The 13,338-nt window shown below is 42.8% G+C and overlaps 1 protein-coding gene across 1 annotated transcript in view; it reads right to left on the bottom strand.

The window, feature by feature from the left end:
* Positions 1-13,338, bottom strand: part of LOC107217867 — a 41,529-nt gene that overhangs the window by 22,473 nt on the left and 5,718 nt on the right. Inside the window, exon 2 of the mRNA XM_046742981.1 lies at positions 2,516-2,563. The gene's annotated coding sequence lies outside the window, so the exon portion shown is untranslated. The remainder of the gene's footprint in view (positions 1-2,515; positions 2,564-13,338) is intronic.

Genomic DNA, 13,338 nt, shown 5'->3' with positions numbered 1-13,338 from the left:
ATTTTTTCTTACAATGTTTTCACGCGATGATTGAAACGAATTCAGATACAGATGGTGTCACATGACAAGAACCGTTATCACTCGTTTCCTTTCTCGTTCTTTTTCATTTTTAATTTTTTTCTCCTCTTTCTCACTTTTTTCGGTATATAATTACAAGGCAATCATATGGCAATTAAGAGAGTTAAGAAACACAATATACCGTCACTCTTAAACAGCTACGGGCGTTAATAACATCATAACTACGTTTGAGAAATATGTGGAATCTGTTATTTGTTTGGAATATGAAGCTTATCTCGAATGCGTTATAAAGAGTCAATTTTCGGTTAATCGCATCCATTACATCTGGTTTCGTTTTGTACGATGAAGAAAAAAAATAATTTCATCTAAATCGTCGTGTTACTTGGCACGTACACTTTCAGTGCAATTTGTATGGTAAAATTTCGCTACGTTGGATCTGCCTCGGTGCAATTAGCTCACGTAGGTATATCCATCTTGGAACATGGTTTATACGTTGAACGGCGACAAGACTTTCCCTGCAATACCTTAGCACTGGATCACGCGCTAAAAATAAAACCAGACGGTGCCCGTATGTACATTATACGTATGTATTTACATCTCTAACGGCATGCGGCAAAGTGAATCAGTAGGGAAAAATTTTTTGCCGACAAGAAACGTACGTACCGTACCCTTTATTTGGCGCCACTTGTTGAAACGCACACAACGCAGGTTGAATGTGTGTGCGTAACCCGGTCACGCCGTGGCAAACCGCAGGGCTTTTACGAATCACTTCGATCAATTGACTCCGACCTTCGTCTAGTGCACGCTGAAGTGGATGAGAAAATGCATTTTTGCAGAGCTGACGCGTCTCGCTCCCTTTTTTCTCCTCTCGATCATTTCGAGCGAAACTTTTTGAGGAATTCAATGCGTCATGCGACGTCCAACTTCTGCCGCCTGGTGAAACAATCGTTTTCCCGTATATTTAACGATCTAAAAATTTGTTTGTCATCGTACCGTTGGTGTGAAATTCTTAATTTCCTAATCGAGGTAACAACCGTCGCGTCAATGACCGATCGGGAAGCAGCGAAACGTCCGTATTTCACAATCGCAAAGATGAACCGCGGAATGGACTACGCGACTTTTCGCGCCGTCTTAGAACGCGAATCCGCTTGAACGCACGTATCTCGTAACGACTTTTTTATTCTCCGCTGCTAGTTTTATCCGAGTGACGAACAGCCGTTTCCGGCGTTCCGTGTCAATTGAATCGTCAGACTTGCCGTTTAAAAGGCCAAGTATGGAAGAAGCGATCTCGAGTCTAGGCGACTATGATGCAAATTCTCCTGGTTCGCGATAGAAGTGAGTAATTCCGGTCACCGTCTGGAGTCGCGGACAGACGCCAGTTTCCGGGGGCGGGATGCCGACTCTTCGACGAGGCGCCGTCGACGGGGCCAAAAAGTTGACGGCATCGGTGAATCGGCAGAGCTTAGCGAGGCTGCGGAGAAGAGGATGTGAACGTTAACCCGTTGCGGTTTCTAAGGGCAATGGGAATGATCGCCGCGTCTGGACGGTATCCTTATTTTTCTCCATACAATTCCAGGAACAACGCCCTCTCGCCGAAAACGTCGTAGCGAGCTAATTGCACGGGGTCAAACCGGGCCACGGAACCGCTTCCGTTTTTCAATCTCTCGAGATCGCCGGCTTCAGGTGTGCCCGGATTAATCGTCTCGCGATAAGTCCTGCTCACAGGATACCGGAAAGTTTTTTTCTTTTCCTCGATCGGCGATAACTGATTACGCGATAATTTTTCCTGTGCTCTTCAATCTGGAGCGGCAATTGACTCCTCAAGTATCGTGATATGCGAAGATAATAAATCATCCGGGATAGTGACGTGGTACGATGACGGCCAGTGAGCCCAGATTGAGGCTACGGCCTGAACGAGTCCTGTGACGGAAGCCGGGAGAACTTTGAACTCCCGGTGAATCGTCAATCTCGGTTACGCGTAGACGTAAAATTATCTTAACATTCGTCATATTACAGCATGAAGGGGAATAATGTGTTCGGTAATAAATACACTATGTCATGGTTTATATTGGGACTCCCTCGATGCGGGGGGGATGGAAATCACCTCAGTCTCACAAGCCGAACGCGTGAGCGGAATCCCTGATTCGAAACAGCACGCGCATAACGTTTTTTTCGAATATGTAATCGAGCACCGGACATGTAGTGATTATTAAAGCAAATATGTACATCGCTCTACGCGAAATATTAACATATTCGAGTTGAATGAAAATTATCGAGTTATACCGAGAAGGCTGACATTTCTGGCAGGAAATTACTGCTCACGATCAGTTCCCATCGGTGCGATTTGTTAAAGCACATCGTCAAGATTGCGTCACGTACCGTAATCCGTTTCTTTTAATTTTCCTTTCATTCAACATTAATAATACAGTCGTGCTCGGTGCTCTTTCGCAATTTGATCCATATAATTGAGAGCATTGAAAATGAAAATGTTTCTTACCTTATTCGGATGAGGAAATTCACAGTCAAGAAGTGTCGTCAGTGCGGTCTGAAAACAGAAACCACCGTTAAGATACATCATTTTCAATCAATTCGTGAATGTGTAAACATACACACCGATTGGTGTAAAATTAAACGTCATCGGTGTAAATCGTTAGATTCTTGACACCAAGTGGTCTTAAATTTAACACCAAAATAGTGTGGACTTCTATATTATTTTAATGTTTTCGGTGGTATATTGAACATCGCATTTCTAACAGTGCACAACGATTACAATTGCGAAACGGAGCTCATTAAATAAATAACAAAGAAGAACCAAGAAGCAATAAATTCTGAGACTTCGAGGATAAGTTTCAATCACTCATCAGGCGGAAGTAGGTGGAACAGTGAGAATGCAAAGAGAACGTGCAATACCAAAAGAGACGTCTTACGATCAACCGCAAAGAATGATCCGATTTTCATTTTACCCCGATTCTTCTCCGCACATCCGCTGTTTATACAGTGTAATACCGCACCGATAAAATGCCTCGAGTACTTTGTACTTCGGGCTTAAGGCGCTCCATATTACAAACGTTACGTCAAACAGGATACGTATTTAGGAATGTCCCAACATCCGCGCTTCATAATATATCTTTTTGCGCTGCAATAAACCGATCCACCATGTAATTCTCCGTAATTCATCGACACCGATCTCTAGAGAGGTACGTGTAGCATACGTAGCCGGTGATCGAACCACCAAAACAATCGGCCTCTAATAACGCGACGACTTGGAACAATGATTTGGAATCAAGACTCGTTATACGCGCGAGATGATTTTCTGGCAATATCCGCTACAATGACGCCGTGTGATTAATATACAACTCCGGAGTCTTGTCGCTTTGACACTACGATCGAAAATGGTATTGCAGAATTGTCGGAAATTCCATGCCTTCAGCCGGATCAACAGGTCTTGATCCTCTGCGGTGAAGTTACATGATCGTAAGAGAGTGCAAGCGGGCAATTCACTCGGTTTATGCACACACAAAGTTTTTCCTGTGATTTTTTCCTGTAATTCCCACGAGGAACAATCTTTATTTTCGATCTCTTGTCGTCGGGTCACGAATGTCTAAAAAAGTACATCATCGGAACTCATCTTCGAGACAATTCCAAGGATCGAATGCCTCAGACTCCATTAATCTCAAGAATTTGAAAGCAAGGGTAAAAATACATATATATTTATGATCCCTGAATTAAAGAGCATACAGGCGATTCAGGAGAGTCAAGTTAAAACCGCTCGTTCGTGGGCGTCGCGGAACCTGCGTTCATGCACCGGTATCTGCAGATATACTCAACGACTCACCGTTGTCGACGGGTATGGAACATTTTACAGATCCGTATTCCCCACGCTGATTGTCGTAGCGGGACTCTAAGCGACCTCAGGAAGTTGCCGGCATACCTTCAGCTTTCTGTCCGAAAGGTGAGCGTTGTCCTCCACCTACTTATTACGAATTTTTTGAACGCACGTTTCTCGGTAATGCTCTAACGATACTCTTGATCATACTTTTGAGTTTGCATTGGCATATAACCAAATTGATATAATTGAAACTTGTTCCAGTTGAAAGTTCGAATTCGAAAGGTGAAAAGTTTGCGTGCTTGTTGATTTTCTGAATTTTTAGGATTGGCCGGTCAACCGGTTAACTATTTTGGCGGACTGATTACTCGAGGCAGCTAACTTTCGGCAAATTAACCAAGTCATCCGTCTTGGCCGGCCGAATCGTTATTACCTCAAAGGCGAGAGCTAGGTGAGAATAATTTACCCAGCCGAACTACTCTCTTATCTTATACCGTCGACATATAACATCGCGTTGCTCGTAAAAACACGAAAGAAACCGACAAGTAAACAGGATAGTTGCATGTCAGATTTCCTGCGAAACACACAAATGCATAATTATTATACTTGTCGAAAAGCATGACCCAGTCGAGCCTGCATGGAAAGCAGTTGGAAATTCCCAGATGTTACGCACACGAAGAACCGAAGGGATAACCTTGAGCCGGTAACCTTGGGACATTCGGGTCGGTGGCAGTGCGCGTAAGTGAATGGAGAGGTACCGAGCAGCGCGAACATCTTGCTCCGACGTCATGGGGAGAGATAAGCGTCTCCCTCGGGAAGAGCCTGCGAACTTCTGGACGACGGTGATGGTGTGATGGTCGAAGAATGCGTATCGTGCTAGGCGCAGGTGCGCACGTGGGACAGTAATCGGACACCGTGCGACGCGGTCGAACCTTAAGAGGTTAAGATCGTAGGATGATTCACCGGAAGGAAATGATCCCCCGCAATCGTTGGACATGCAGGGAGAACTCGGTGCGGCAAAAGCCTGCCTCTTGCATCCTCTTGTTCTCTCTTCGCACGAGGTGGAGTGATACCTGATCAGAATGCATTTTCTCGGTATGCGAATGCGGCCCAATTTGAGAAACTCCTTCGATCCAGTCTGGAGATTGCCGTGAGCCCCAATCGGGCTTACTTGTGCCTTTTGGGAAAACCGTTATCGAACTTCCACGTCGCATGAAGCTTCGAAAAAACCCTAAAAGTTTGATTCCAAGTATTGAGCTCGTTGAGGAAAAATTTAGGTATTGATGAAAACAGTCAACATCTTGTAGTAATTATGTCAAACCGCAGGAGTTTGCTTATACGGTATCAAGATAAGACTCTGGTCATTGAAGAGTTAGGTAAAAACCTAGCGATTTATTTGCAACACTTGGTGGCTGCTGAACGATGATTCTTTCATTGAATTTTACCGATTTTTCGGGTGTCGCACATGTTGCAATTAACGTAGAACGTTTTTCTGAGATATTTATTTTTCCATCAGTCTCGGCCGATGTCCGTAGGGGCTTTTATTACGAAAAATGTACACTTCCAGACGCGATATACTCCCGGTTAACAACAACCACCCCGGGCTACGAGACACGATTTTATTTGTTCGAATGCATGACTGACCCTCGATCGAATCATCATTTGGAGCGTGTATTTTTTGATCCAGTTGGCACGATCAACGGAGCCCCCTCGCCTGGTCGCACTTGTGATTCGCGTTTATTAGCCAGGCTCGTTATCAGAACGATCGGTCTGGTTCTATTCTCGTATATTCCTTGGATTCCCTAACAAGGTGAAAAGATCTTCAAGCGGAAAACATGAACAGATAAATAGAATCTTCATGGAGAAAAGAGTTTATTAATTTTCAACAAACGTATATTTGGATATGGTGAAATAAATCTTTCGTTATTATAATTAAATTTTAGTTGTCCCAAATTATTAACAATTTTTTATCGATCATTATTTGGTTCAACAAAAATTCTATGATCGTAACAAGACACTAATATACGTTTGATAACAGAAAATAAACGATTTTGAATTTTGGCTTCACGCGTCGGTGGAATGTCGGAAAAAATGTCCGCATCGTGGTAAATGCGACTTGCATATTAAATTTGAACCCGTACATTCATGGTTCAAGAATTCGACAAAAATTTCTCCCCAATGACGTTGCGGGATGTTGTGCAACGTACGAAAAACCGTTGCTCAAGACTCAGGTACCTCCACTGGTGACACCTTCAAACCTCTCCGAGTACCTGGGATATTTGGCAAAATATATCGGACGTGGAGGAAGGTTTGGATACGGTTGATCAGTGAGAGAAAAACCAATGTGTCTAACCATATACGCACAGACAATGCAAGTAAGTGTACGTTGATACTCGTACCCGGAAGAAATCGTACCTAGTGACGTGTAGCTTGCAAATACCGGGATTCCTCGAGGATATGCATGGGTAAAATCAAACAACGATTTCGGACGTCATAGAGCCACTCCTTTCTGCAGAAGAGCGTATGTAACACATAGGTATACTTTCATCTCGCGTTCGGGCGAAAACACCACGTTATTAACTTTTAAGCGTGTACCTAGTTTGGAGTCAGCATGGCATACTCAAAGGCCGCATGGCGTAATAGTTCTATTACTTCTTACAGGCGTTGATTCACCGTGTTATAGATTCTACGAAGTCTCCATTCATCTCGGAGCAATTCAAGACTCCCGCCCTGAGGCACCCGCCGAACCTAAGACTGCAGCTTCGTGAATCGGTTGTTCCAATCAATGACGTCGAGAGCTCAAATGCATTCTACACACTCCGGATTTGTCACTTCGGGAAATTTACCCCATTCGGTTTCTCTCACCATGCCAAATAATTCTTACGCTGAGGAATTAGTGACTCATCGGATTTTAGATTATTAATACCTGGAACCACTACCGGGAAAATGAAAATATGACTTGGATTGGGTCCTCTGCACACCTGTGTGACCGTAAGGAGAACTGAAAAGTAAAGATTTCGTCATAGGTATTGATCGGGCGAATGGTTGATCGCTTGTTCCGCGACGAGATTGGCTGAACATCAAATGAGTATGTTGACTCAGAAGATGCGTCGCGATCGTCTTGCAGTCAGGCTGGCACAACCGTCGTTGAAAATTGTTGCTTGAAAAAAGTCCCGCTGATTTATGACCCAATTAATCGAAAATGCTGTCACGTGAAATGCGTATTCTTAACGTGCTTCACATGCATAGACGCCGAATAATCATCGGCGTTCTTATTGAGTAGATATCGGTGTCAAATTGCCTGTGAATATGGCGATGTGGAAAATAACACATCAGCATCAAGGTGTTTATAATGACACCGAACTGGTCGTAATGAAAAGATCGGACCATCATTGCATCAGCTCGTTTCAATTCACCTCGGGGCTCGAATTAATCTTCGCCATTTCGAATTACGAGCAGACGGCTTGGCGCCGATCAAGGTTTATCGAGGATTCCTGAAATCCTCATGTTTTCACGCTGCTCGAATATTCGTCTACATCAAGCTTTCTAAGTTTCCTGATGCGGTTGCTGAACAATATTTTTTTTTTTTTTCTCAAACACCGTAACAGGCCGATCGAGATTTTATTTTACTTCGTCAATTTCCAAGATCCAGTTTCAAAGGCATCGAATTTACAGTTGAGACATGGCCGATAAATAAATGGCCTATAAAAAAAAAAACATAACTTTGACATAATGTCATATGATTAAATCATATGTTCGGATAAAATATTACAAATTCGAATAAAAATATATGAAATTATACAAAATTACACAAAATTATAAGAGTACAATTTCATACAACTTTATCAGGTCAAATTCGATACATAATTTCATAGGAATTTATTTGATTAGATGAAAACTTTTTTTTCACCTGGGAAACCACTTAGATTATACCATTAGCATAAAAAATTGCCGTAATCGATATTTACAAACACAATTTTTGTAACATTAATATTTCAAATATTTTTTATTATTTCTTGAAAAAACATTAGCCCAGCAGTGGCACAGGCTTGAAAAACGTGATTGGAATCTAAACTTGACCCGCGGTGTTGCTGAACCAAAATCTGAAATGATATTTTGCCCGACCACATTCTGAGACGGGGATTTATTGATCTCAGCTATCGAACGCTTGATGCAAATCGTTTTCAGTACGGCAACACAAATTAAGCCTCATACATGGCATTTGTGATATTCTTCCTCATTTCAAACCACTCGCTGCGGTTTGACCGATCACGAGAAATATTCCATACCCTGCTGCATATTGTACGAATGAAATTCATCCTGTGATTTCTTGGATAATGCAACGGAATTAATGGACACAAAATGTGGTCAGCCATACTAGATGGTAAGAGTTTTTTTTTCTTTTAAGAATTATAGGTACGCGTCTTCATTACGTTCGCCATTGCACGCCCAGCTTGAGGCAAATGAAGAATCCTAATTCGGTGTCTAACCTCAGAGATTAACAATTTGTTATGCGGTCAGATTACTCGTTTTATTTGCGACCCTCAAAAATTTGATTCTTCTTTAAAGAAAGACAAGATATCACAATCCCTGTAAACATTTACCAAAATTAAATACTTAAATCTGTTTTAATTTTAGTCACCTGCTTTCGCAGGTTCCCCGAAAAGGTGTAATTAAGCTGCCGGCAAATATTGATGACAGAACTTGGAAAATTACAAATCTGAAAGATCGGATGATCAAAGCTTATGTTATTCCCTGTAATCTTACCGCAAATGAAAAAAAGACGTTCTCATCTGCCACCATGATATGACGTCAATCAATCTTTACTCCCGATACGAGAAAGGAAATGACTGAATTTCCGTGTATCATACGTAAACGGCCTACAAGTAAGAAATCTTTCCTCAACCACTTTAAAGGTCGATCCAGATTCATTTTGGATTTTCCTGGATATATTTACAGTAGCAAAACCTCAACTTCTTTCCTTCAAACTTCACTTGCTGTCCGCCTTTTTCTGTTTTCCGTAGTCCGAAGCAATTGGGCATCGGATTTGCAAATTAGCCTCACGATCGAATGTACATAAAACGTATGCAGCATACGTTATAAATACAACTTGTAGACACGATGAAGGAAGTTGGGACGTCACGGACGTAACGGTTGGGACCGATCGGTTTCGCCGGAGAAACGTAATTCGAACGTATCGATACGTACCCAAACGAGATAGAAGCACCGCGAGTGCTCTCACAATCGGAAGCGTGCTCGAGGCACTAAGGCAGACAGAAAACGCCGCAGCACGCACGAGGCACGCGGTCACAAGTCACGTAGCGTTCAGCTGCGGCCGACAATGAGAGCCACCTCGATTTCAGTGACGTCATGTGACGTAACTCGATGACGCGACGGTGTTCCCGTGCGATTCGCGTTACAGGCTCGCGACGCCAGCAGAGCCGGCTCGAGTCGGCGATTTCAGTGAGACCCAGCAGCGTGCCGCAGAAGCTGAGTCATCGAGAGTCACGACGGTAATCGACCAGGCTGTGAACTCTGGCAGTGAAGCTGGAGCGAAGCGACATCGACTTGGTTCTCTCAAATCCGGACTGCGATCAGGATCGTCAAAAAGTCCGTCGCTCGAGAGACCTGCCCGTGCCGATTTTCGTTTGCGGGAGCAAACGATCGCCGGCGGATCCCGAAGGCTAAGGCTAGCAGGATCGATCCATCGATCTGTCGATCGACCTGCAGGCGAGAGTGAGAGTCGTTCCGGGTGTCCGGAGCCGTTTGGCCGACCCAGATCATGGAGTCGGTACCGGGTTTGGTTCCTGATTTCGGGCACTGACCCACCCGGCAAACTCTCTCGCGAACATGAATGAATGTCCTACCGATTTCCGGAACCCGTAACGTTCGCTGCATCGGCTTCGAGTCGTAATTCTTCCTACGCATCTCACACCTGCCGTACGCGCCCGGTGTGTGTTGCCGTGTTCCAACGTGTGCCAACCTCCACCTGAATACAAATGTACCTGGTAACCACAATGAACGCGGCTCGACACGTATAGGTGAATAATAGCGCGAAAGGACATCGCGAGTCGCTGTGATTCCCCTAAGTCAGTCACACGGTATCCGCGCACACAAGCCGAAGAACCCGGAGAAACGCTTATGAATTCGGTGTGTATACGGATCGTCTTTTGCAACATAGTGTACGGCCTTCGCAAACGCGTTACTGACCTGCTATTGTATCCGTGCCGATCGAGTTACGACTCGTATGGATATTTGGATCCAACGCTCGATCGCGAATCAGGACAGATCAAAGGTTTGTAGATCATTTTTTTTCACGTCGAAACGCCATGCATTAGGCACTGTGCGGAACCCCTTCTGTATGGTCCGTTGATCGAAACTGAGTCTTATTTCTTTCTTCTGCTCAGTGGTTGTCTGAAAAGAAACACCTCATATCGAGGCAATCAACACCTGGGCCAAACGACCGATCGCTTTGACAAGTTTTTGACGAGCTATTTAACATGCCTGTACAGCGTGATATCATTCGTCGGGATGAGAATTGCTTTTTATTATTCACGATGAGTAATTAGTTGGTGCAGGCATTTGATTTTCATTAATTTCATAACTGACGGTGACAAAAGTCACGTAGACAGTATACAAATACGTAGCCGCTAACCAGCGAATTCGATCTTACGGCGTCATGAAAGTCAAAGAATGGTCGAAACTGGATTACGGTTGGTCTTCAACGACCTCAACGGTCGCTGAGGAGGCCTTGATTTGGGACACTCGAGAGTTCAGGGCCTGATTTGCAACGGGGTCCCAGAACAGGTGCCTGCCGGTCAGTACGAGTCTGGTTAGAGAAAGCCAGTAAATCGGGCCAAGAGACGCGTGAATCATGACGTCGCAACTCGATTACAGATACTTCGGTTTCTCATCTGGTCTAAAACTCAGCGAAACGGTAAATAAATACAGACATCGACCCTGTCCTTGAATCATTCGGACGCGTATTGGGTAAGCGCGATTACAAATTCATTCATGGATATTGACACACACACACACACACACACACCAGAGCGTTAATGTACGAGTTTCTGTTATGTTTTGCTGTGACGTATCCTCGGCGAGCCGGAGCAGTGTTGAGATTATTTTCTGCGAATTGATATCGAGATTTGCGGGGAAAAGAAGTCCACGTTATAGTATGTTGGGAATGAAGAAGTCGACGCTCCGGCACCGCGGGCACGCGACTTTCAGCATGACGAGCGAATGGCTTGCGTACTTGCCTCGCAATCGAGTGGTCTGCGGTTTCCTCGACTGTCACAAAGTATCGTGACATCGTTTGAGGAAGCACACGCATCCAAGAAATGTAACATTAACATTATCCGTTCGTTCGATTCTAGTAATGCTGAATAAGCGAATGCAAATAAGCCGTGAGGAAACTTCCGCTTTTCTAAACAAGAAAATAAAAATAAATAATAAACCGAGCGTCAAGATAATTGAAAAAATTTTATCACACGGTTGTATTTTCTAATCATTATACGCAACGTGTATAATATGAATACTCATTTAATGGAATACGCGTTTAGAATAATTCAGTATATGAAAGCTTACATCATTTCACAAATTTTATCCGTATATTGCATATTTATACATATCTATCTATATGGATAATTTTTCTCAATGCGAATCGCTGACGTCCGTGATGTCCGTAAGATGCAAAAAATATAAAACTTGTGAAAAAAGAAATGTCTACGGCAAGCTGTTAAAGGATTTCTTCATTCACTTGCGGAAATTTATCCGATAATTACCGCAGTTGCAGTATGAGCCGTGTCGCTGATCGAGGACATCGATTCTCTATACAGATGACAAAACTTTTATACGATACGAGAAATTGTTGATGAATGAGCAGAACAATTTTTCCATCAAAGAACATTACTATTTCTCGTTATGGAATCTTAGGATTGTCTCTTGAGTACAATGCGTTATGTAGAGAATATTTTGGATAATGACAACTTTCGATCCATTAGAATGAATCATTCTTTACATTTATATAAATGCATATTTCAAATAAAAACTTATTACAAATTCTCATTCATGCAATTATGGGTTTTCCTGTAATTAGCTCAGCAGTTATCAGATTATGCGTCAATGAAATTTCAAACAATGTTCTCGCTTCGTCATACATGATACTCGTAAGACCAAGGTTTTTGCCGTATTTGGTTATACGCTATCACAATATCGTGAGCACCGGATATAATGATTATTTACCGTACAAATTTCGCACAAAACTTACCAAACTGCAATGTTCTTCACGAAACAATGATTAGGTACTATGCTTTCTTTCGAAACAATAAGCCAAGCCTGTGTAGCCAAAACCTTGAGGTACTATTCTAGCCATACTTGTCCTATTAGGTTCTTATCGTGCAGCTTCAAATTTCCGGAAGGAGAGAGAAGACCCACAAAGTTAAGATAAGAGATTTTATCAAAAACCGATGCGGTTTCCTCGATTCCAAAAAATGCTTCAATCTTTCGTGACTCAGTCATGAATTTTCACTGTTTGAAAAATTGAACTCGGAATAAAAATAAATAATTTCGATCAACATGTGACCGACTGTTTTCTTAGTTCGCCCGAATGTTTTTCGATTGACACGTTTTGGTATTGAATGGCAATATCAGTACACTTCGGTTATAATGACCGGAAATTGAGTATATGGACTCAACCTATCCGGTGAGTTGGGCAAATTAGGGCAAAATACCAACGTTGTAGATAATACAAAAAATCCCAGTAAAGATTTGTAATCACCGGTGCGTATTACACGATAAAAATGACTTCATCGGCTTGGCCGATACAGATCGCGAGAAAACGTATATTATAATTTATTGAAAAATGTGAAAACGTTTTAGGCGTGATTTAACGAAGGTAGAAAAATATTTGGCGTATAGAAATCGAAAGGAATTCCGTCTAATAAAAGTAATATTTATCGACTTTCGTTATTCGAACTCGAGCATCGTAACCGTGACTTGAATAAAAAGTTTTTAATAATGCCAAATAACCAATGCCAGCCTTTTGAGTGACTACGTGTGCCGAACCACGAACCACAACTTGTTGAGTATCTCAGATACTCAGCTGATATTTTGAAACATAAATACGATAATGCGATCACTAATGCACTGTCTCGGTACAACGGATTTGAGTAGGAAACATAACAGGCTTGTGTCTACGCATGAAGAGTGGCAGGCCTCTGGCTACTTGGACAATTCACCAGAACTCAGGTGATTAAGACCCGTTACTGCGATGTACCTCTGCAGCTCCGATATCAAGTTCGACGCCCGAACTGACCATCTGGACTTTATTCGGATTGACTTACGGTAACGATTACAAAATCATCGATCCCCATTAATTTCGGTGATTACCCGCCCACGTACCGATTGATGAAAAACAAACGGATCGACTTTCGGCGTTCATAAGATTACAAAGACCCCGACCGATCCATCGAAATTAGGTCCCAGTCCGCAGC

Source organism: Neodiprion lecontei, chromosome 6, assembly GCF_021901455.1.
Source record: "Neodiprion lecontei isolate iyNeoLeco1 chromosome 6, iyNeoLeco1.1, whole genome shotgun sequence".
NCBI lineage: Eukaryota > Metazoa > Arthropoda > Insecta > Hymenoptera > Diprionidae > Neodiprion > Neodiprion lecontei.
This window is presented reverse-complemented; position numbering and strand designations above follow the sequence as displayed.